The following is a 23555-nucleotide window of genomic DNA, read 5'->3' on the forward strand; positions in this document are numbered from 1 at the left end:
TCCATGGTCCAGCAAAGGCACCCATTCTAGGTTCCCAGCTCCTCAGCCATCACTTTTCTAGGATGGAGAACCACCCTATTGCCTTCCTGATGGGGGGTTTTCCAGGCTGCACATTTCCCTGCCTACACTGTTATAATCCCCAGCAATGAAGCGGGACTGCTTTGGTGTCTCCTCAAAAGCTATAACCAGAGTAATTGCCCATAGTTAGAAGATACAACTCAGCCCTTTCTAAGCAAGTACATTTATTCTTAAGGGGAAAGTGTTACAGAGAAAACATTAAAAACAATAAAAGAACCTACAAACATGCTAATAAGGTTACCAGAGATTACTACCCTCCAATTCCAGCAGGGGCTCTGGTAGGATTCAGTCTTTCAAACCCCACCAATGGGTTTTTCTGGGGTCACAAGTTTATAGCAGCTTTTTCTCAGCACAAGAACACCCACAGAAATGCGAGTCCCTCTTTTCTGCAGCTCAGTGTGTTGATCTTCACATTCCAGGAACAGGTAATCAGCGGAAAATGGATTTCCTCCTCAGGCAACGCCTTAAAAGGTTGGGTCTGGAGATGAAAATTTGCATTCATCTCTCTCCAGGTATTTCCTAGGAAACCCACTTACCATGTTTGTCCCAAAATTTCCATCTTGCCTGGTGCATCATTTCAAATAGTCCATTGAAGCTCAGAACACTTCCCAGTGTTTACACTGGCCACATCTCCACATACAATCCCACAATAATATATATACTTTGCATTTATAAGACAATGCACTCCAAAGCTATTGAACCTTAATGAGATTCCCAAAAGATATTGCAGGAAATTGCAATACCTGTCACCAAAAGTAAGAGGAAACTGGCAGTTTGGGGTGTAATGCCTCCAACATTTTAATAAGTGTGGGTCGGAGTCATGTACATCCACACCCATATAAATAGGCGTAACTCCATTTAAGTTAATAGAGTTACACCAGTGATATCTGAATCAGGCCCTCTCCATGCTACTTCGCCTGCTGGATGATAATGATGACTTTTTATAGGTTACGGTCACTCTCAGAGGTAGCAAACCAAGACAGGAAGCCCTCTCTGCAAATGCAGTCTACAGAGGAAAACAGAAAGCAGTAACAAATTAAAATGTGCAGGGAGAAAATTCAGCCCACCATTTAATATTTTTATTGGTGTCCAGCTACTTAAGCCTAAACTTAAATAATGCGTGACCAAACACAATGCATTTTTAAAGCAGGAGGAGGAGACTGGGGGAGGGGGGGACTTGCTAGCCTATCAGCCAGAGGAGAACATATTGTGAGACAAATGCACTGATCCACAGCAAAAAAGGAACTTAATTAGGTTAGAGTGACCTCTGAGAAGTGCCAGGATTTTAAAAGCAAAATTATAATGTAAAAGGATTATGGATATTTCTATGTAAATTGCCCTTGTTTTACACAGACCATTTTGCTCAGCACAATGTTAATTTTGCAGCTCCACTGGAGCTGCAGCCTGCAAGGAGATAAACAGAAAATGATGCCATAGAAGCTGACGGAGACTTTAGCCAAAGAGGATGATAAACTTGTTTGCATAAAAATACCGGCGTCAACAACCTCCAGCAGAGGCATGCCCAGGTTTCTGACAGTGTTGCTCGGAGGGTGGGGAGGTTCCCTTTCACTTTGCACAAGTTCCAGGCTCCCCTCCCGTTCTGTGATGGGGGCTAGCCCTATGGGTTACATAGGTGTAACTGAGAGCAGAGTCCCTGACCTTGCCGCTGTAATCACCCATGGTACTTCTGTTCTCCTCTACATTCCCCTTTCTCAGGGGTTCTGCACACAGAACAACTGAGTGAATTCTTGTCTGAGAAGGAGCAAGTGTCCCTTTAAGGCAAAAGCACCGTCGGAAGCCTCTCCAAGGTGCAAAACTTAGCGCTCTGAAGTTGCCCTCTGCACCATGCCACTCCTAAGGCCTAGTTCAGTTTGTTCTTGTTAGCACACACCATCTTGTCTTGGGTAAGCTGGGGGTGGATGGATTGCACAGCTGAGTGCAGATCCTCAGCTGATGTAAATCCACATTGCTCCTTTGTCTTCAATGGAGTAAGGGGCCCGTACACGGACTGAGGCTCTGTCTCTTTGAATCCATACATATTATGCTAAGAACTCTGGGCTTTGGGTGACCCCCCTGCTTCCCTCCCCCATCACCTCCTTCCCACCCCAGCTTCAGTGAAGTGGGGGGCAGTGTGCATGATGCAGGTTGTTCTGGTGTCATTCCCATTGAAGTCAGAGCAGCACACTGACGTCAACAATCTCAGCTTGGTTTGGATGTGGGTCTTCAGCGTGACAGGTGAGGCCTTAAACCACGGCTACCATCTGGTTACAGGATAGAGGGCATGAGCGGGGGAGGGGAGAACGCACAGAACAATGGCTCCTTTTTAGCACATCGGTCCCCGTACATGCGCCTCCCTCCTCACAGGGTACAAGAAGGTGAGGCAAGGTGTATGCAACAACGTCTCAGACAAAGCTACAAACATGGCACAATGGAAGCCTTTGCCGAAAGGGTTTTTTATGTAGAGTCTATTATTGTTTTGAAACAAAATCCTGACAGAAATATCGGCTTCACCTTTGAAATACAGGGAGTCTCCAGAGCAGTGGTTCTCAACCCACGGCCCGTAGGCCGCTTGTGGCCCAATCAGCGCACAGCTGCGGCCCATGTGACATCCACAGGGATATGTTGTGTGGATGCGGTCCACATAATATGCAGAGAGCAGCATGTGCAGCCCACAATGATAAATAGGTTGAGAACCACTGAGGTTACGTCTTGCCTGGGGTGGCCTTCAGCTGAGCAGACGGGGACTTTGGCTGAGGTGACCATATGTCCTGTTTTGTTTTAGTTGCAAAATCCTAATACACCCTTTTAGTTCTGAACTCACAGCAATGCAAAGGTTTCCAGAGTACACACAAAAGCACCTTGGGCAAGAGCTTTCTCTTATCTATTTCTAGCTGTTCCCACACGCAATGTTGTTGAGCCTACTGCGTCAATGAAGCATCCACCTTGTTCCCATGGCTTGTGGTCCCCAGGGCATCACTGGGGACGTCGGCGAGCATTCATGCACAGCTGCATGCACTGGTTACTCTTAACATGTCTGTTTGAACCCTGTGCAAAGCATTTACCCCGTCCTTGGCTGAACCATAAAGGAGTTGAGCCTCCTTCATTGAGCTAAGGAAAGCCCACATTTAGAGGCTTCTTTGGTGGCCATGCCCAGATGGGGGGTGGGGGGCTGCTAACTGTGACCCATTGAGTAGCTGTGGCTCCAAAACAGGAAGTCAAAAGGGTAAGACTTTTGGTGGGATGGGGAGGGGGCATGTTCCTGGAAAGCAGGAGCAGCCCTGAGCCAGAAGAAGATACCAAAGCTCCCTTCTTTACTCCTCTTCACCCAGCCATGGCGGAGGAATAGGGCTAAGCTACTGTTCTGCTGTGAGGGGGCCCTTTAGAGCTTGGTTTAGTTAGGTCACCCTGCTAGAAAGGAAGTTATAAGAGACTGACGCCTCCCAGGAGGAAAAGAGCTCAGACTCCTGGTTCTTGGGGATCGGGGGAGGTTAGTTTGCTTTTCTACCTCACCTTAAAAAGGTTGGTGACACCCCCCCACAAAGGGTAGGGCAGTGTCTCTATTACAATGCCAGACATTTGCCACCCCATATCGACAGTTTCCTGAGTGAATCATGGCATGACCGTCTTCCTGCTGGAGTTCTGCTTTTAAATATGGCTGAAGTCACACATGTAATGAGGTGGATACTCTTGGCCTGCCCCACCCCAGTGCATGTTGGGTATCTGATACTATCCACCTGCGAGCCAAACTAAGCATACCTGATGGCGTAGGACTGGGTTAGCAGAGGTTGCTATTAGAAACCAGAATCCAGGTGCTTTGGCAGAGGAATGCCAATGCACTAAGACTGTAACAGCAGGAAGCACTCCTGAGTAAAAGTGAGGCGCATTGTCAGAATTGTTTGAAGAGAGCTATAGGACTTGGTTCAGCCCATCTTTTTCAGGCCTGCCAGCAGGAGAAAGTCAGACAAGAGACAGCATGGCACCAGGCACCTCCAACCCCAGCTCTGCTGAGGAAAATAAATCTGGCTATCACAGCTCAAAAGTAATTATCTCTGCCCAGAGGAGGCATTGGTATGACCCGTCCTTGTGGCTGGGCCTCATTTTGAGGCTGCCCAAAGTTCTAGCTGCCCCTTCACCGCAGACAGACCTGGCCCTGCCCTTGGCACAAACTTCTTGCCCTCCTGCAGTTTGCTGACAGGATAGACTCCCCCAGTGTGCCACGCTGCCACAAAAGCACTGGAAAGCAGCTGTAAGGCCCTCGCTGAGGAATACACCCGGTAGGAGCCTCCAACGCTGGAGGCATTCCAGGGAGTGGTTGGGATGAGTGGAAATAATGGGGATGGGAAGCAGTGTGGCTGCAGCAGTCCCGAGCCCTGCCTACTGCCCAGGTTTGTAAGTAAGCTTACAGTCAAGTATAAGACATGAGACAACAAGTGGACGCTGGCGGATGGTGGAGCACAAGGGAGCAAGGAGATTGCGTTGGTCATCATGATAAGCTGTGGGCTCAGCATGGGAGCTATCTAACCACTGTCGAGTTTCAAACTAGTCTCTGAACTCAAGACTATAGCATCTATAGCAGTGGTTCACCAACTAGGGGCACTGCTTGTTCAGGGAAAGCCCCTGGCGGGCTGGGCCAGTTTTTTTACCTGCCGTGTCCGCAGGTTCACCCGATCACAGCTCCCAGTGGCCACGGTTCACCGTTCTCGGCCAATGGGGGCTGTGGGAAGGGGTGCGGGCCGAGGGATGTGCTGGCCACCCTTCCTGCAGCCCCCATTGGCCTGGAGCGGTGAACCGGGGCTAGTGGGAGCCGCGATCGGCTGAACCTGTGAACGCGGCAGGTAAACAAACTGGCCCGGCCTGCCAGGCACTTTCCCTGAACAAGCAGTGCCCCTAATTTGGGAACCACTGCTCTATAGCATTTAGTTGGGGGTTAGTCCTGCTCTGAGCAGGGGGTTGCACTAGATGACCTCCTGAGGTCCCTTCCAACCCTGATATTCTATGATTCTATGATACCCTCAGTTTGCCTGGCTCCTGGCATTGCTCTCTGTCCCTCACTGTCACCATCACTAGGAGTTACTATGTCCATTTAAAGAAAGAACATTAGAAGAACAGCAAGAATCTCCTCTAGTAGTGACTGGCTGAGTTCTAAGCCATGGCTGGCTCTTCCAGCTGTGCGCTCACTGCCTGATTTGCCAGCATGGTTTGGCCTAAATCCAGGTGTTTGAAACCTTTGAATTTTTATATAAAACAATGAAAAAAATGGTATTTTCTATTTCATTTCATTTATTCTCCTTAAAGCTGCCACGTTTTAAAATATGAAACGAGCGACTAACATCCATCTCAATTAAAAATAAAACATTAGTCTTGCAAAGAAAGAGGATGCAACAATGGTCATTCAGCTGAATAGCGCCAAGAGATTTGCTTGTCCGAAACACAGGGTGCTGGCAGTGAGGTATTATTAACCCAGGTACAATTCCTCAGCACTCCACCTGGCCGCAGTCATAAATTCCTGTCTCCATTACAGCTCTGCCAATATTCTTTCCATGCTGGCTGCACTCACGCTTTATTGCAGGCTGATGTGTATTTCAAAAGCTCGCAGGCAGGAGTGACAGACTGGAATTGGGAGGCTGGGAAAGCCGCATTATTATTTCATCCCAAGTTGCAAAAGGAGGTGAGGCAGAAGCGGATACGGAAGAGAGGACAGCTAGCTCTGTGGACTGTTCCCACAAAGGTGAAGAGAACTTTCCTGTCTGTGAAGGCCAAGACTATAAAGGGGTTCAAAAGGGAGATAGATAGATTCATGGAGGATAGGTCCATCAATGGCTATTAGCCAGGATGGGCAGGGATGGTGTCCCTAGCCTCTGTTTGGCGGAAGCTGGGATTGGGTGGCAGGGCATGGATCACTTGATGATAACCTGTCTGTTCATTCCCTCTGAGGTACCTGCCATTGGCCACTGTCAGAGGACAGGATACTGGGCTTGATGGACCTTTGGTCTGACCCAGTAGGGCCGTTCTTGTGTTCTTAAGGAAAGCTTTTTATAAGATTCCCCACCTTTGCCGACACTGATTCTGCTTCACGCATGTTAGGAGTCGTCGTGTAGATGAGGCCCCAGCAGGTCCCATTGTTTTAGCCACAATGTCTCCTAGCCTGCTCCAAGCCGGTCTAATCAACACTGCTTAGAACACTGATGCCAACCGGAGACTCATCTACACTAGGGCTCCCAAAGTGATGAAGTGATGTTAGCAAAGGCTGGGGAGTTTGGAAAAATGTTCCCTAGCATAGACCAGGTCTGAGGGGTCATAAAAGAAATAAGGATGCAGGTCAAGACAAAGGAACCAAACAAATGTCGCTGCTGAGCATGTGATTGATTTAAGACATCTAGGGGACACAGAGCTGCCTTTCACTAGTGAAACACCTGATCCGTCTTTGCTCCTCACCACTCATGGGATAAGTAGCTCAGCAGGCTCTTTGTTGCACTGCTGGATAGTCCTTCACCAAGCCAAGGCTGCAGATTCCCCAGTCCCCTGCTATTTAATTACCAAAACTTAACAAAGACTTCAAATATCCCTCACTGGAGCAGGATTTGTGATCCTTCCCTCAAAGCTCTCTTGACATCTGGTGTGCCCCAGCATTGCCATCTATGGGAAAACAATACAATTGAACAGAGCAGGGGAAAGGACTACACAAGCATGGATTATTGCAGAGGTCCCCAAACTGTGGGGCGTGCCCCCCTCCAAAGGAACGTTTGTGGGGTGCAGAGGGGCCCAGGCCAGCTCCCACAGGGTGCAGGGAGAGAGCTCTACCCAGCACCGCTTCGCTCCCAGATCTGCTCCGACCCTGGCTCCCAGCCTCACACCCAGCCTCAGCCCCGACTGCAGCCCAGCTGCTGCTCTGCACCCAGTCCTGCCCCCAGCCTCAGCCCCTGTCCGCAGCTCCATTCCCGGCTCTGGCCCACTCCTGGTCCCAGACCTGCCCGTGTCTGAGGACGAGGCTGAAATGGAAATTCAGGCCAGAATATCAGAATATTGATGCTCAGGCCAGAGATGTTGGCCATTGCGCTCAGAAATTCCGGACAACTCTCTGGCTTCAGGTGTACACAGTCCCTCTCTCAGGAGTTAGGTTACTGACATGTCTAGTTGGCAGCCGGTATCAAGCGGAATGCCCCAGGGGTCGGTCCTGGGGCCAGTTTTGTTCAATATCTTTATTAATGATCTGGAGGATGGCGTGGATTGCACCCTCAGCAAGTTTGCAGATTACACTAAACGCTGGAGTGTAGGGATAGGATACAGAGGGGCCTAGACAAATTAGAAGATTGGGCCAAAAGAAATCTGACGAGGTTCAACAAGGACAAGTGCAGAGTCTTACACTTAGGACAGAAGAATCCCATGCACTGCTACAGATTAGTGACTGAGCGGCTAGGTAGCAGTTCTGCAGAAAAGGACCTAGGGGTTACAGTGCACGAGAAGCTGGATATGAGTCAACAGTGTGCCCTTGTTGCCAAGAAGGCTAACGGCCTTTTGGGCTGTATAAGTAGGAGCATTACCAGCAGATTGAGGGACGTGATCACTCCCCTCTATTCAGCATTGATGAGGCCTCATCTGGAGTACTGTGTCCAGTTTTGGGCCCCACACTACAAGAAGGATGTGGAAAAAGAGTCCAGTGGAGGGCAACAAAAATTATTAGGGGGCTGGAGCACATGATTTATGAGGAGAGACTGAGGGAACTGGGATTGTTTAGCCTGCAGAAGAGAAGAATGAGGGGGGATTTGATAGCTGCTTTCACCAACCTGAAAGGGGGTTCCAAAGAGGATGGATCTAAGCTGTTCTCAGTGGTAGCAGATGACAGAACGAGGAGTAATGGTCTCAAGTTGCAGTGGGGGAGGTTTAGGTTGGATATTAGGAAAAACTTTTTCACTAGGAGGGTGGTGAAGCACTGGAATGGGTTACCTAGGGAGGTGGTGGAATCTTCTTCCTTTTTGGTTTTTAAGGTTAGGCTTGACAAAGTCCTGGCTGGGATGATTTAGTTGGGGATTGGACTAGATGACCTCCTGAGGTCCCTTCCAACCCTGATATTCTATTCTATGATTATATGACATGGGATACCCATCTGCTTGCTTCCATTGAGAACCTTTTCTCTAGTTACTTTGACCCAGATCCTCAAAGGTATTTAGATGTCTAATTCCTATTGAAATCCATGGGAGTTAGACTGGACAGCTGCAGCTTGGCTGAGCATCCTTACAGATTTCCCAGGACAGCGACTTCACAAAAGGGTCGATTCTGGGGAAACCTGGCCAGGTGGCAGCCTTACCTGAGAATAATTTAGCACTGGAGGACTGCTTAAATTATCACAGCCTGTTCCCAGCTGCCTACAGGTGGAAGTGCTACCTGGAAGTTTGGGCCCACAGAGATTCACTTCCCAATTCACATTTGGGGACAATGTATACCTTCAAATCAGCTTTCAGAGTAGCAGTTAGTCTCTAAGGTGCCACAAGTACTCCTTTTCTTTCTTCAAATCAGCGGCACTGCTATGGGTACCCGCTTGGCCCCACAGTATGCCAACATTTTTATGGCTGACTTAGAACAACAGTTCCTCAGCTCTCGTCCCCTAATGCCCCTACTCTACTTGTGCTACATTGATGACACCTTCATCATCTGGACCCATGGAAAACAAGCCCTTGAGGAATTCCACCATGATTTCAACAATTTCCATCCCACCATCAACCTCAGCCTGGACCAGTCCACACAAGAGATCCACTTCCTGGACACTACAGTGCTAATAAGCGATGGTCACATAAACACCACCCTATACCGGAAACCTACTGACTGCTATTCCTACCTACATGCCTCCAGCTTTCATCCAGACCACACCACACGATCCATTGTCTACAGCCAAGCTCTTCGATACAACCGCATTTGCTCCAACGCCTCAGACAAACACCTACAAGATCTCTATCAAGCATTCTTACAACTACAATACCTACCTGCTGAAGTGAAGAAACAGATTGACAGAGCCAAAAGAGTACCCAGAAGTCACCTACTACAGGACAGGCCCAACAAAGAAAATAACAGAACGCCACTAGCCATCACCTTCAGCCCCCAACTAAAACCTCTCCAATGCATTATCAAGGATCTACATCCTATCCTGAAGGATGTCCCATCACTCTCACAGATCTTGGGAGACAGGCCAGTCCTTGCTCACAGACAGCCCCCCAACCTGAAGCAAATACTCCCCAGCAAACATACAACAGAACCACTAACCCAGGAACCTATCCTTGCAACAAAGCCCGTTGCCAACTGTGTCCACATATCTATTCAGGGGACACCATCATAGGGCCTAATCACATCAGCCACACTATCAGAGGCTCGTTCACCTGCACATCTACCAATGTGATATATGCCATCATGTGCCAGCAATGCCCCTCTGCCATGTACATTGGTCAAACTGGACAGTCTCTACGTAAAAGAATAAATGGACACAAATCAGACATCAAGAATTATAACATTCAAAAACCAGTCGGAGAACACTTCAGTCTCTCTGGTCACTCAATTACAGACCTAAAAGTGGCAATTCTTCAACAAAAAAATTTCAAAAACAGACTCCAACGAGAGACTGCTGAATTGGAATTTATTTGCAAACTGGATACGATTAACTTAGGCTTGAATAGAGACTGGGAGTGGATGGGTCATTACACAAAGTAAAACTATTTCCCCATGTTTATTCCCCACCCCACCCCCCACTGTTCCTCAGATGTTCTTGTCAACTGCTGGAAATGGCCCATCTTGATTATTACTACAAAAGTTTTTTTCCTCCACCCCCCCGCTCTCCTGCTGGTAATAGCTCATCTTAAGTGATCACTCTCCTTACAGTGTGTATGATAACACCCATTGTTTCATGTTCTCTGTGTATATAAATCTCTCCACTGTATTTTCCACTGAATGCATCCGATGAAGTGAGCTGTAGCTCACGAAAGCTTATGCTCAAATAAATTTGTGCCACAAGTCCTCCTTTTCTTTTTGCGAATACAGACTAACACGGCTGCTACTCTGAAACTTCCAACTCTGACTTGCCTCCTTTGCCTGGGCCTCCCAAGGCAATATAAACTGCCTCCACAACTCCTCAGGCAAGAACTCTCCTCAGGCCAGGTTCGGGGCTCTAATGGCTCTTCTCACAATGCTGCAGCTGCATAAAATGGCTATAGTGGAGAGGAGAATCCCACCCTATGTCCATTAGCTTTAAGGCCGTAGTAGAGTCAAATCTCCAGCCACTAGAGGGGGACAAAGAGCCATGTTGCATTAAGCCAGGTTACATGCGGTCAACCTTCAACATGAAAGAAAGCAGTGGGCATTCAATGACCTGTAGCTAGGAGTGGCGTTATTGACTATATTAATTAGCTGTGTGGGAGAAGGAGTGAATAGTATGATGGCAAAAAAAAATGTTACCTTAACTAGCAATTCCTTTGATTTGAAAAGCAATTGAGAAATTTAAATTTCCATATTACTTTGTGAACTTAATCTTTAACCTGCACAGACCATAGAATGAGCATTCATTTCTCTCTTTCTCTCTAGCTTTCTCTCTTTCTCTCTGGCTTTCTGTCAGCATTTCCAAAGTGTATATCACTGTAGTATCTAAGTACTTCTGAAAGCCAGAAATGCTTTAGCAGTTCAATAGAGCAAGACAATCATTGCATCCATGCTGGACTGGACAGGTGTGTGTTAGATGCATCACTGATCATAATAATGTCCTTGGGTATTAGTGAGGGGCTCATGTGCTTTTCCAATTGATGTTCTCGTGTAAATCAGTGAAAATCACTGCAGAATCTAGCCCAGTTTAAACAGTCAGGCTGGAGGGACATTGTGAAAAACCCTCTGGTATATGCTGACTGCAGATGGACTAATACAGATCTATACATGAAAGGCATGGGACCCAATTGCATTGTCCTCTCTGATATTATGGGCAATCGATCTTTGAAAGAACAACAAATTGCCTTGGAAATGCTCAGATGCACCTGCTTGATTTTTGTCAGGGACAGGCCTGAGGGTTCCCTTTCCAACCTGAATGGAAATGTGCTTTTATGAAAAGCAGCCGTGTTGCTATTGTCTTTTGTTTGTATCCTTGCAAGTGAATGTGTTATCAATGGACGTGAGAAATTCACAGCACATGGGAGAACAACAGGAGCGGGCAGTGATCAAACTGTCTCCTGAGAACTCGATAAATGCACTTCAGTATCGACCTGCAGCAACCCTCTCTGTTCCATCCATGTCCACTCTCTGTATGGATATGGTGAGGGGCTGGAGGCAATCACCAGGCACCCCAGTCAACCTGAAGCGTGCCCTGCTCTTCCAGTCTTGGGCCCTCCAAAATCACTGCCGATGAGCTCTGTTTGGCATTAAAGGTTTGTCCCATATGTGGCAGGGGCTCTTACCTCACAGATATATAAAAATAAATGAATTGATATATAAAGTCAAAGTTCAGTCGACTCTCCCAGGTATACAACCCCCCAGACACACACACACTTCCAGCCACAGCAAGAAAGACACAAGCAAAGGATTAGCTTCTCAGCTCTCCTGGCCACCTTGCTCCATAAGCAAATACACAATCCTCTGTGCACCCAACAGTACCTTTGAACAGACATGAATCAATACAAGCCACTCTGGGTTTCATAATAAACCATTAACTGTAGAACCAGTTCTTTCAATTAACTACTATGCTCCAGAGAAACTAGCTGCTCCGACACTCAAAAGTTTAGCCCTTTTACCAAGATATTTCCAACCAAAGAGCAAGACTTGGATATCTCAGCATTAATCCAGGGTTCACTTCAAAAAAATTCCAGTATAGCAACTAAAATAATAATCAACTGACTCCAAATTATTCACTGAAGCCCAACACGCATCCAGCCGAGATCTGTGTTTCCTGTCACCTCTATGACTCCCCCTCTCTAGCCAGGCACTTGTTGAAGTACTATCTTTAAAGGAATTGCTTAGGCCACAAACAAGTAATATCAAAGCCTGGGCCTGACTCCTCTCCCACACCTCCTGTTGCCCCCCACCCCTTGCAAGTAACTCTGCAACTTTGACAACTCTGCAATGCAAGTGGAAAACTTTCTGATTTGGGAAGAGATTCAGAAGAGAAGGGACTCATCCCCTGCACTGCTCCTTGGATGGTGCAGCTACGTACTGTCCACACACGGTTTGTTGAAAAGCCGCAGTCTAGCCCTAAGGCAAGGTGCAAGGCAGTGGAGAAGCAGACCCAGGATCCCATACCTCACATTTAACATACCTGTTTACAGTCCCTACCTTGAACAGGCCACTAGAGGGCCTTGTGTAACCCATTATAAATGTTTTAGGATAGACAGCATTGCCATCACTCTGGTATCTTGAGCTTTGTCCACACAATGGAGAGGATCTCGCAAACACACCTGACTTGTGCTCCTCCTGTCTTGGGGCTCCTTGAAAGCCAGATGGTGTAGCTCAGCAGTGACCAGTGTCTAAGCATTCTGGGGTGGGGGCTCAGGAACTCATTCTCTGGCAGGCCGTCCGCTCATTGGAAATTCAGGTAGATGCTGCTTCCAGCTAAGGCCAGAGAAGCCCTGTTAGGATGCTGGGAGAATGCTGGACCTTCAGGTGCTGCACGGGAAGACAGGCCAGCAGGGTGCCTATGTGAGGTTACGATCCTGCGATCTGGTGGGTTTGGGGACCGAACTCCCTACCGCCCTCAATAGAAGGAGGAACGTGAACTCCCTAACCCCTGTGTGGGGAGAACCTGTGACTGGTCCTATGTTTGGTGTAGAAGGGCCTACGTTGTTCCACCTCCAACCTCAGCCCTAAAGCTGGACAAGTGAGATGTCATTTATGCCCCAGGCCCTGAGATGAGCTTTTCTTTAGACTTCACCTTTCTTTGCTCATTTGTCCAAGGCGCATTCACACCGGGCACCTTCATATACCAGACAGGGTTTGAAGACACCCTGTGGTCCTTTGGCTCCAAGTTTAAAAATGAGCCAACCTCCCGAGCCTGATAGATAGACTCCTCACCTCAGAACTCTAATTAGGGATGTGGAAACACAAAGGAGAAATGGCTTTCACCCTCTCTCCCTTTCTGGAAAGGAAAGAAGAGAAAGGGAAAAAATAGAACGGAGGCTTGTGGTTCTTGCAAAGACCCTTTCCTCCCCCCTACTTGGAGGGGTCTCTGCTCTCCTGTTTGCCGGAGAAGACTAACGGACCCTGTTGCTCCCTCCGTGCCGAGATTAATTCATCGACAGTGACGTGCCAACTCATTAATCACTCTGAAGAGCTGTGTCAGCAAGAAGCTGGCAAGGTGACTGCTGGAAATGGTCGGGCGAGAGAACCAATCACAGCATTCGCTGCCCTGCCCATCAGGTTGCTGTAAAACAAGCAGATAAAACCCTGCTCGGGTTCTGAATAGAGTGTAATGCAGAGGTTTGACAATCATAAAGAGCAGGTGAAAATGAAGGGCTGGGGAGAGGGGGAGGGAACAAGGAGCCTCCTTCATGGTCCCAATGCAGCAACAGCTTAGAATTGCTGTCTGTTCAATGCCCCCGTGCCAGGACTGCTCCTGGCTAGCACTATTAGCAGTGATGAGGGGGTGGGCATGGTTCCAAAACACTTCACATAGCTGACTGTCCAGCAAAGAACGCTTAGGCTACCCATCCTTACGGGGCATAGGAGGGGTTATACTCCCCATCTGCAGCAATAAGAGGTAGGTAGCATGTTCCCAGAGGCTCCACGTCCCCAGCACTCTGGCTGGAGCAGTTCTGTTCCACGCTGCTCACCCACGCAGTCTGGCTTCTTAAAGGCACAGCTGAGCTCCCACAGAATGAAGAGATTTTTACAGGAGCCCTCGGCTCATCTTCAGAGGACTGTCATGTACAAAGCCTAAGAGCCAGGCCAGGCATCGCCTAGCCAGGTGGCGGCTCAAATTTGGGAATGAGCGGTGCCCCAGAGAAGAACGCATGGGGCATAGGTCAGTGGAAGGCATGGCTAGGCTCCAGAGACTGAGGGCTCAAATAAGCCAGCGACTGTGAAATCAGCTGGTACCTGCACGACCCTATCTATAAAGCGGGAGGGAGGGCAAGCTTCCATTTCATGACTTGCACCAGGAAATCTCGATGTCCCTGAGCTAAAATAATCCATTCAAGGGAACTAACCAGCAGAGTAGCTCAGGCACCACAAAGAGGCGCATGGTAGGAGACCTAGCCAAACCGACAAGGCCCGATTCTCAGACACAAACGTGCTTTTCAGCCACCCTGGCTGCGTGAAGTGGCCTTAAAGAGGGAAGCAACAACCCCCTGAGAATAGCTCCTGTTCAGGGGGCTTCCCAGCTGCTGTGGAGCTGAGGTAAGGGCTCTTCACCAGCCCTACTCCCAGCACTTTGTGTAGGGGGCACATGTGTGAGGCTGTGGCATAGCGCACCACGCTACAGCTGTTCTCTGCTTCCCATGGCCCACAGGGAACTAGGAGGCACAGGAAGAAGAGTGTAAGCTAGAGCAGCCCTAGGGCTGCTCTAACTCACACCAAAGACTAAACAGGGTTCTGAACAGCTTCAGAATATGTGGAAGCATAAAGGTGGCCCAAGGCCCACCCCCATCTTACTACTGTCCCCGAGTAACTGAGAACTGGGCTTACAGACCACAGCAAGAGTGACAAATGTTAAATATCCCTGAGCTACAGCAACAGCTGCAAACCATCATCTACCCAGAATCCTTTCCGGTCTTCAGTACTAGGTCACACAAGGTGACCTTGCCTAGTCCACCACAGCTACCTCTGCTTGCTCCGGCCCTTTTGTTTTTCAGATTTATTTTTTTTCTCCTGTTTTTGCTGATCTCACTGCAGGGCTGGGAGATGTTATTTTTAACATGGGATATAAAAGGGATCTGACAGCACCGTGCTGTAAAATGCCAAGTGCCAAATCACAAGGAAGTCTGTAAATAATATTTCAGATGTCCAAAAGGGAAAGCAAAAATACGGATGGTGCCCAAGTGCATTGCTAACCGCAGCCCCACGCCACACAGAGATGTGCATTTGCACTTGGCATAAATCTGCACTAGGGTGCTAGGTTTTCAGTGGTTACAAGAGGCACCTTTGTGCTTTATTCCATTGTCTGAGGTACCAGAGAACCCTGCCAGAGTTAAGCCATGAGCAGTGTTTCCATATCAAACTCTGTTTGGCAGGCCTCTTAAAGGGAACCAGTGCCTAAATGCTGTGGTACTAGGTGTGCGGGACAGATAGAGTGGTTGCCTTTAAAAAGTCAGCATTTGCCAGCAGTTACCACATTGCAGTATCTGCAGTTTCCCCTGGGGTTGGGAGACGAGTGAGAGGGACATGAGAGAGGGGACTGGTAAGAGTCAGAGATGGGAGTGAGGGGAATGCAGAGATGCTGGCAAATGGGGAAGGTCTCAGGCAAACACAGGAAAGCTGGGAAATGGGTGACAGAGAACAAGGGGAGGGAAGAAGAGATGTGATGGGGCAGAAGGGGACTTCTAGGGGAGGGGTTAGCGGGCTGGGAGATTAGAGTGACAGGAGGAGAGTGGGAGGGGACAGGTGTGGGGAAGGTCAGAACTGAAGCAAGGTGATTAAGATAAAAATGGATTAGACTGGCATAGAGTCAGCTGCGGGGAAGTAAGAGGAGATGTGATTAAAAGGAGCGTGGGATCTAAAAGGTACAGAGGAGCTGATCTGTGTTTAAAGGAGATGAGAAAGGATCAGGGTAGTATGTCTGCCCCGACTGGATCAGGAGACATCTAGGGAGAGCAAGGGGGAAAGCATGTGGGTATGAAGACAAAGGGCCCTAGCTACTAGTGGCTCTTGGAGGGTGTTATAGAAAAACTGAGAAAGCAGCCCACTGGCAAATAATTGCTTGGAGAGTATTTGGTTCGCTTCCCTAGCTATTTCTACTGGACTGGTGATCAGTTGATGTGGCTGGGCTTGCAATACGGTGCATTTGCCACCCCAGACCTACCCTTTATTTTCTCTGCAGTATTCTCACATGTAGATTGCGGAGTGTTTGCCGAAATAGGTTCTCCAGCTTTGAATGCATGAAATGATCGAGACCAGATCCTGCCAGCCTTTCTCGGTGGGACTAACCCCAGGTATGTGGGTGGCAGAATCTTTCCCTCAGGGTGGTTACTCACCCAACAGAAACAAACAGATGCATCTTTGCCCTCTTGATCTCTCTAAGTTGGTTATGTTATCTTCAAGCTTCTGGGTATCGCTAAGACCACAGCTCATCCTGTTGATTCCTCTACATTCTAAGGTCTTTGGGGCAGGGCCTATTTATTTGCTTGCCCTCATTTTAATAAATAATAATAATAACATCTCACTCTTACAGAGCACTTTTCATCAGTAGATCTCAAAGTGCTTTACAGAGGAAGTCAGTATCGTCTCTATTTACATATGGGTAAACTGAGGCACAGTCATTTGCCCAAGGCCCCCCAGCAGCAGAGCCTGGAATAGAGCCCAGCTCTCTTGAGCTCCAGTTCAATGAGCCATCTATTAGGCCACACCACCTGCCTTTATCTCATGTCTATTGACACACACACTTACGGAGCCATATAAAGAAATAAGTAATCATATTATAATGGGATACATTGTCTTGCAATTCAAAGTAACCTGTTGCCTCCCGGACTTTACTCCTTACATCACAGAGGACAACAGCCCACTTCCTTCCAGCGTTGTGAGAGCATTGCACCCTCCTGTTCCCAGCCAAGCACAAAAGGGTACCTCGCTTTGTCATCCTGATCAGCTCGACAAACAGAAAATGGAAAAAGAAGAGAAAAGAGGAACACCAGGAACCTACTTTGAGCAATTGGGGTTAATCCGACTCAAAGCCTAAATCCATGTTAACAGCTAATCCAGTTAGTATGGCTTTCATTGGGAGCTTTGATAAATCCTTTAACCTCTTGCTGGAAACTAGGAGCAGCTTAGCAGCTCAATGTGCATGGGGAAAGCCCATCAATAATGCTGCTAAGCAGGTATTTAGCAGGATTTAAGAAACGAGCATGTGACACCTTCTCCTTAATTAAGCGATCACGCTTCTCACCCTCAGCTGAACAGAGGTTAGGGTTGCCTTGCGTTTTGCCATTGGTCAGTTTTAAAAAATATACATACCTTCAGGCTCCCTGTTTCGTCTTTTCTCGCTTCCCTGGGGTCAGCGTGTCCAAGGGAAAAGAATGCCAAAAAGGTTGGTTACGTTCAGAATTGGAGCAAATGAGCTGGCCTCCTAATCTTGACTAGTGGCCTGCTCAGGCCTCATTTTAAAGCCCAAATTGAGCCCAAGCCCGAGAGAGTTGAGTTGCTTTCTGACCCGACCCTGCCTCCCAAACTGGAGACGATGCCACCATCTCCTGCCCATGGGGTCGACACGGTGATGGCTGCATGGGCTGGTAGCAAATTCTCGCTACAGCACACACAAAGCGTTGAGGTGGCAGCAGGGAGCAGGGCATGCAACTGCTGCTGTGTTGACCCCCTGGGCAGGAGGAGGGGAGCAGACCCAAGCTCAAAACGGTCTGGTTGTTTTATGACCTAATCTGAAACTGACACTCACGGTTGGGTCCTGTTGGGTTCGGGTCAGATTGTAAAGCTGTAGTCTTGACGTGTCTTCTTTGGAGAGATTACCAATACATGGAAAATTGAATGACTTTTTCCCCCTCTTTTATTTTTTAAGGGAGTGTGTTACATACCGGTGAAGGATGCCAGATTGACAGTCCTGGGGACTTGCAGCATTGATTTATTCTCAGACTGGATACAGTATGAGCAGCAGCAGGGAAAGCTTCCTTACCAATGCTCTACAAAGATGCTTCAAGCCCGATTCGGGGGGATGGCCTCTGGTGTTCAGAGGGTAGTTGATTGTCCAAGCTCATTCAGCTCGTGGCCTCTCTGGGGGCCAGTTGTGGTGGAGGGTTTGTGATATGAACACACGTCCTCTAGAAATGGAGCAGAGACCACCTACCTCATTTCAGATGGGCCACGGAAAAATCATTAGATGGTAATAACTTTCAGGTAAAACTGTGCCAGCCTTGATTGAAATCAGCGATCTTAAAGATGAAAGGCTGCACGTCTTATTAAAAATTAACATTGCTTTCCTGAGTATAACATAACATAGAGCTACCTGCAGTACCCACTAGTGGGTCGCAGGTGACCTTTTAGAATATTTGGTCCCCTCTGTGTAGACACAGGCATGTGTAACTACAGTTACAGTACACTGCACCTAGGGGGGAGTATCTTCCTTGTCCTCCAGCTTTAGGTTAGAACGCCTAAGAAGGAAGAGGAAAGGTAAAAGGAAAATGTCAGTGGTCCCTGGGTGTGCACACGCACACACACACACACTGAGGGCCAATCTACACAACAAAATTAAGTCGACCTAAGTTACGTCAACATACAGCCTCCGCAGTAATTGAATTGGTTTTACACGTCCACACTACACTCCTTGTGTCGGCGGTGCGTGTCCTCACCAGGAGGGCTTGCACTGTCAGTGTGAGGCATTGTGGGACGGCTTCTGAAAGGCAGCAACAGTTGATGTAATCAACACGATGTCTACACTGATGCTGCGTCGACCTAACTACATCAACCTAAGCACTACGCCTCTCACAGAGGTGAAGTCAGTGTATTGGGCAAATTACATTGGTAGGAGCTACATTTTAGTGTAGACGCTTACAGAGTTAGGTTGATGTAAGGCAGCTTACATCAACCTAACTCTGTAGTGTAGACCAGGGCTGAAATTTTGAAGCTCAGAGGTCGAGGCCTTTTCTCAGACATCCACTCCCAGTTTACCACTGGGAGAGACCTGGTCAACGATAGAGATTCAGTGGGTTTCCTTTTGCTTGTTGGATTCTAGGCACACACCTCCTATTCATTTCCATTCACTTTCATAGATGAAAGGTCGTTTTGCACTCTTTTTTTCTAGCCGAGGAGGAACATTACATTACCATTGCTATTACTATGTTCAACCACTGTAAGAATAAGAGGCCCACGGAACATTAAATCGGCTTTACCATCAGCAGAATGTTCCACTCACTGCTGTACAAAGGACGGCAAATCACAGCAGCTCTGGAAATTGTTGTCACTAGTGCAAAAGAACTACAAATGTCATCAGGGTCTTTTCGAGGAAAACACTACTGATCCCTCAGAATCTGAGCTCAGGCGGTCCTGAAGAAGGCAGGAAAAGTTATAGTAAAGCCAAGGGTAGGATAATGCAAGAGAAAAATAATCCCACTCTAGAAATCTAAGCAATATTTATACAGTTTTGCTAAAAGATTATGTGCCACCCAGGAATATTTCCATTTCACTTCCAAACAGAACTTTTTTTCCATACGTTGTGTCAACAGGTTTCCACAGGGGTACTTAGATGGTAAGCTTTTTGGAGCAGGGACATCTTTTTGTACTGGGCTTGTACAGTATCTATGTAATGCTGACAGACCCCGATCATCGGTGGGCAGGATTGAACCAGGGACCTCTTGAGCTTAGTGCTTGAGTCTCTATAGCCTGAGCTAAAAGCCACCTGTTAGCTAAGGATGTAGAGCAGACTCAATCTCTGTCTGTTTAAGTGGTCTTGGTGCTACTAGCTGGACAGAACACCACACGCAGAAGGTGTGTGGGTTACACCTAGTCGAATGAGGTCCTGATCTTTGATTACCCCATGAACACACTGTTCATGCACCACCGCAATACAAATAATAATGAATGAGGTAGGAAATTACCCTGATCATTTCTGACTTCATTCATTATTGACAGTGTCATTACAGAATGAATTCCATGAGTTTGCATGGTGATTACTTAGGTAGTTTTATCGTTTGTGTTATCGTGAAGGCCTGGGTTATAATTTCAGTCCCACCCACTTCTTCTTCCATTCCCAATTTCGTGTCTCTTTCAGAAGCACTGTCATGATATATGGAATCATAGAACATTTTAAACAGGAGGCATTTATTAAAGAATGCAGCAAACTGCAGAGCAGCAAACAAGCTCCCACACAGCGTGAGCTCCAACTCAGTCTCCCTCGTTTACCAGGGGCCGTAGTCTGCCTTGAACTCTATACCATGCACAGAGACATCTAGCAGCTGAGTAATATGGTTCAAGAAAGCACACCATAGCAGCACAGGTTGAGGTGCTGGGCAACTAATTATCCTCCCTCCGTACACAATAGCCTGGTGGCCCCCTCCTTTTTCTGTGTGCGCAGAAACAGTCTGTTGCATATGCAAAACCATAGGACAGGACAATTCTCCCCCCCCTTCCTCTCCCCCCCCCCGGGTATATGCATTTACTCAAAAGGACAAGCGGTATAATCTAATGTTCATCTTTATAAACATTGCATATAACCTATAAACTATAATCACAGGTTCAACTATATGGTAGCTAGTGTGCTAGGATCCAAACAGTCCTTTAGCTCCCAAAACCTGTAGCATTGTAACTTGAGCTAAAGAAACACCTCTATTGCCAGTCACTGGTAGCTATAATAAATATGTATCCTGCCAGTCCTCCAACCAGCAGAGAGAAAGACCATCACATATTTCCCTTCCTTTCAGGAATCCCTCAATTCCAAGTATTGAGACTGTCACAGCTGTTCCAAGCCAGACTGGACTAGGCCAATACACCAATTCAGCTAGGACATGCTAAACCCTGTCAGACTGCTTGCTACTAGGGACTCTGACCTCTTCATGAACACTCACCATTATAGGCTGCTGTGAGCATCACACAAGAGGATATGGTCTGAGGGGTCCAGAACTGTAGCTAGTTACTGAGCAGTCTGTGACGGATTCATCTCATTGGAGTACAAATCACATGCAGGCTCCAGGCCTGCCTGCTCATAAATCACTCTCTTCTCTCTTTTGCAGACATCAGCCCAGGCTGGAGATTTCCCAGCGCTGTTTTCGTCCTTCAGTGAGCAATGCCTGAGGGGTTAGCCTTGAGCCATCTGTCCAACACACCATCTGACTAGACCTTCTGTTAACCCTGCCTCCTGAGAAGTGGGACTGATGTTTCAGGCTTCCTTCTGCTCTGCAGAAAAGAAACAAATCAATATGAAAAGGAGACTTGGTGCTGCTTCTCTGACACAGCCCGGCTGAGTCTTGAGCAACACACTGTGTGAAAAACACACAGTAAATGCCGGTGCCCATATGACATCACCGCCACGTACTTGCACTGAACACCTATAAGAAGCAGGTGGAGTTTGTGTGAAATTCTATCAGCCCCAGTATACCAGCCTGCTCCAGCTGGATGGAGGATGACTTTGAAAACAGTAGCAAAATGTAAATTTGTGGGGATTTCTTTGGATGCCTGGGTGAGGAGCACCTTGAAACCATCTCCGGTGGCCAGAAAGTCTTGCTGAAATTGCTCCCCTTCTCCATAGAATGCTTCTACTCTGTGAGCGCCAGATCCACGGAGCAATGCCAGTTCATACCAGCTGAAGAGCTGGCCCAGAGCGTGCTTACATGAGAGGCAGTGGAACTATTGTGACAAGTAGAATATGCCAGGGCTCAGTTTTTGTGGGCCAGATGGGCTCAACCCAGAGGTAACATTTTCTAAAGTACCTCAGAATACTGCAGCCAGCTCTGGCGTCTGCATTTTAAAAAGGACATTGAAAAACTGGAGCATGCGCAAACAAGAGACACAAATGGCTGAAGTGGTAGGTAGCATGGTACCAAGAATTTGGTCTCCTGGTGACTGGCTAGATTATTACCCAGATGAGCAGAGATCAGAAATCACTACTGGGTGTTCGGCTGCCTATGGGAAATCACTCAGTGTTCCCCATTGAGTTCCCAGTGGACAGACCCCCCCCCCCCCAGTTTACAAGGAAATACTACCACAGCTGCTGTTAACAGGCACCTTGGCTGACTGTCTCAGAGAGATAGGGTGACCATACATCCCGTTTTGGCTGGGATAGTCCCCTTTTTAGGCCCTGTCCCGACTTCTTTGACAAAACTGGGCATTTGTCTCCTTTGCTCTTGCCAACTGATCAGACAACTGATCAGACAACCATGAACCCTGTGTCCGTTCAGCACTGCTCCTCCCCACCGTAGCTATTAATCATTGCATGCGTCAGACTGAGCTACCCCAAAGGGTTTGATATCTGGAGCTTTATGTGCATGACTACAGCAGAAGAACTTCAGGGGAAGTTGGCCAACCATCCTTCTCTAACATCTGTGAGTCAGAGGGTAGGCATTTATTATTATTACAGTAGCACCCAGAGGCTTTGATTGGGCTTGGAGTCCAGTTGTGCTAGACACTGTACAAACATAGAAGTACTTTACAGTCTAAGATCTGAAGCACATTTTGAGAATCTCTGATCGATACCTGGGTGGCGCAGTGTCCCTCGTGGGAGAGAAGAGTCAGAATTCAGGTGTAATAATATCAAGGGGATTCTTTATTGAGATGCGGCCACTGGACACAAGCCAAACCCTGTTCTGATTGCTTCTCCAACTCCCAGACTAACTACACATAGCCTGCCCCACTGAGTGTCACCAGACAGCGAGCAAGTGGCAGAGTTCAGGGTTGGCCAACATCTAATCCCAGTGGCGGGGATTCGGTCCTGCTTTGAGCAGGGGGTTGGACTAGATGACCTCCTGAGGTCCCTTCCAACCCTGATATTCTATGATTCTATGATCCCACACTCTGACTACTATACGGTCCTGCTTCCTGTTAAACTGTAGAAATAGGCCAGTACACCTACACCACTTTACAGTAGATTAAGATCTGTCCTCAAGCGAAGTTACTAATCTGAACATATTATAGCTCTGTACATATCTCACTGCTGCAGTGGTAGGCACAATACAGATCAATAAAGTCAAGAAATAAGGAAAGAAATCGGCTTTGCCTCTTTTCAGAAGTGACGGGCTCTGAACAGAATCAGATTTTTTTCTTCTTCTTACTGACATTGATGGTGTCTCAAAAGCTTTGGAGCTTAGAAAAAAAGCAGCCTGACTTTGAAAATATCACCACTTGGGTGTCATGGCTCCCCCTATACAGTATGGAGTGGGCTCAACATGCCAGAAATTCCCCATTCCAGATTTAAAACTCATGGAGAAAACTTATCATGGTCATTAATTCGTCAGTGATCCCAGGGGGGTTCCCTCAGTGCTGAGGGCTAATGCCACTTATGGTTTTCTGCAGGGATGCAATCAAAAGGCCATTAAATTTCTTTTCTGCCCAGATAGAGGGAGCTCTTTCCTCCAGGAACTTTCAGATGCCAGACGGTCCTGTCTGAAGCCTAACTTTATTCTTAGTCTTTGCACAACTTGTTCTGGTCACATTTATGTCCAGCAGTACATCAGCACAGTACCTTCTTGCTGGCTGTAACTTCCCTTGTTTCCCTGGCACAGTCAAAGACATGGCCATTGTTCCTACAGCAGAGTTAACTGGGGACGTGCTTCCTTGGTCTCTAGCTCAACTGCAGACACAGTGCCTGGCCTGCTGTTATCTCAGGAGGGCAGCCCGGACTAACCTAGGAGGTTTGAGTCTGAACGGAGAAAGCATTG

At 47.7% G+C, this 23555-nt stretch overlaps 1 long non-coding RNA gene across 1 annotated transcript in view; it reads right to left on the bottom strand.

The window, feature by feature from the left end:
* Positions 1-238: 238 nt before the first annotated feature.
* LOC142072939 (uncharacterized) overlaps positions 239-23555 on the bottom strand; it is a 32862-nt gene continuing 9545 nt past the window's right edge. Inside the window, exon 4 of the long non-coding RNA XR_012669555.1 lies at positions 239-1084. This is a non-coding gene — a long non-coding RNA (uncharacterized LOC142072939). The remainder of the gene's footprint in view (positions 1085-23555) is intronic.

Source organism: Caretta caretta, chromosome 8 (assembly GCF_965140235.1).
Source record: "Caretta caretta isolate rCarCar2 chromosome 8, rCarCar1.hap1, whole genome shotgun sequence".
In the NCBI taxonomy this organism is placed as follows: domain Eukaryota; kingdom Metazoa; phylum Chordata; order Testudines; family Cheloniidae; genus Caretta; species Caretta caretta.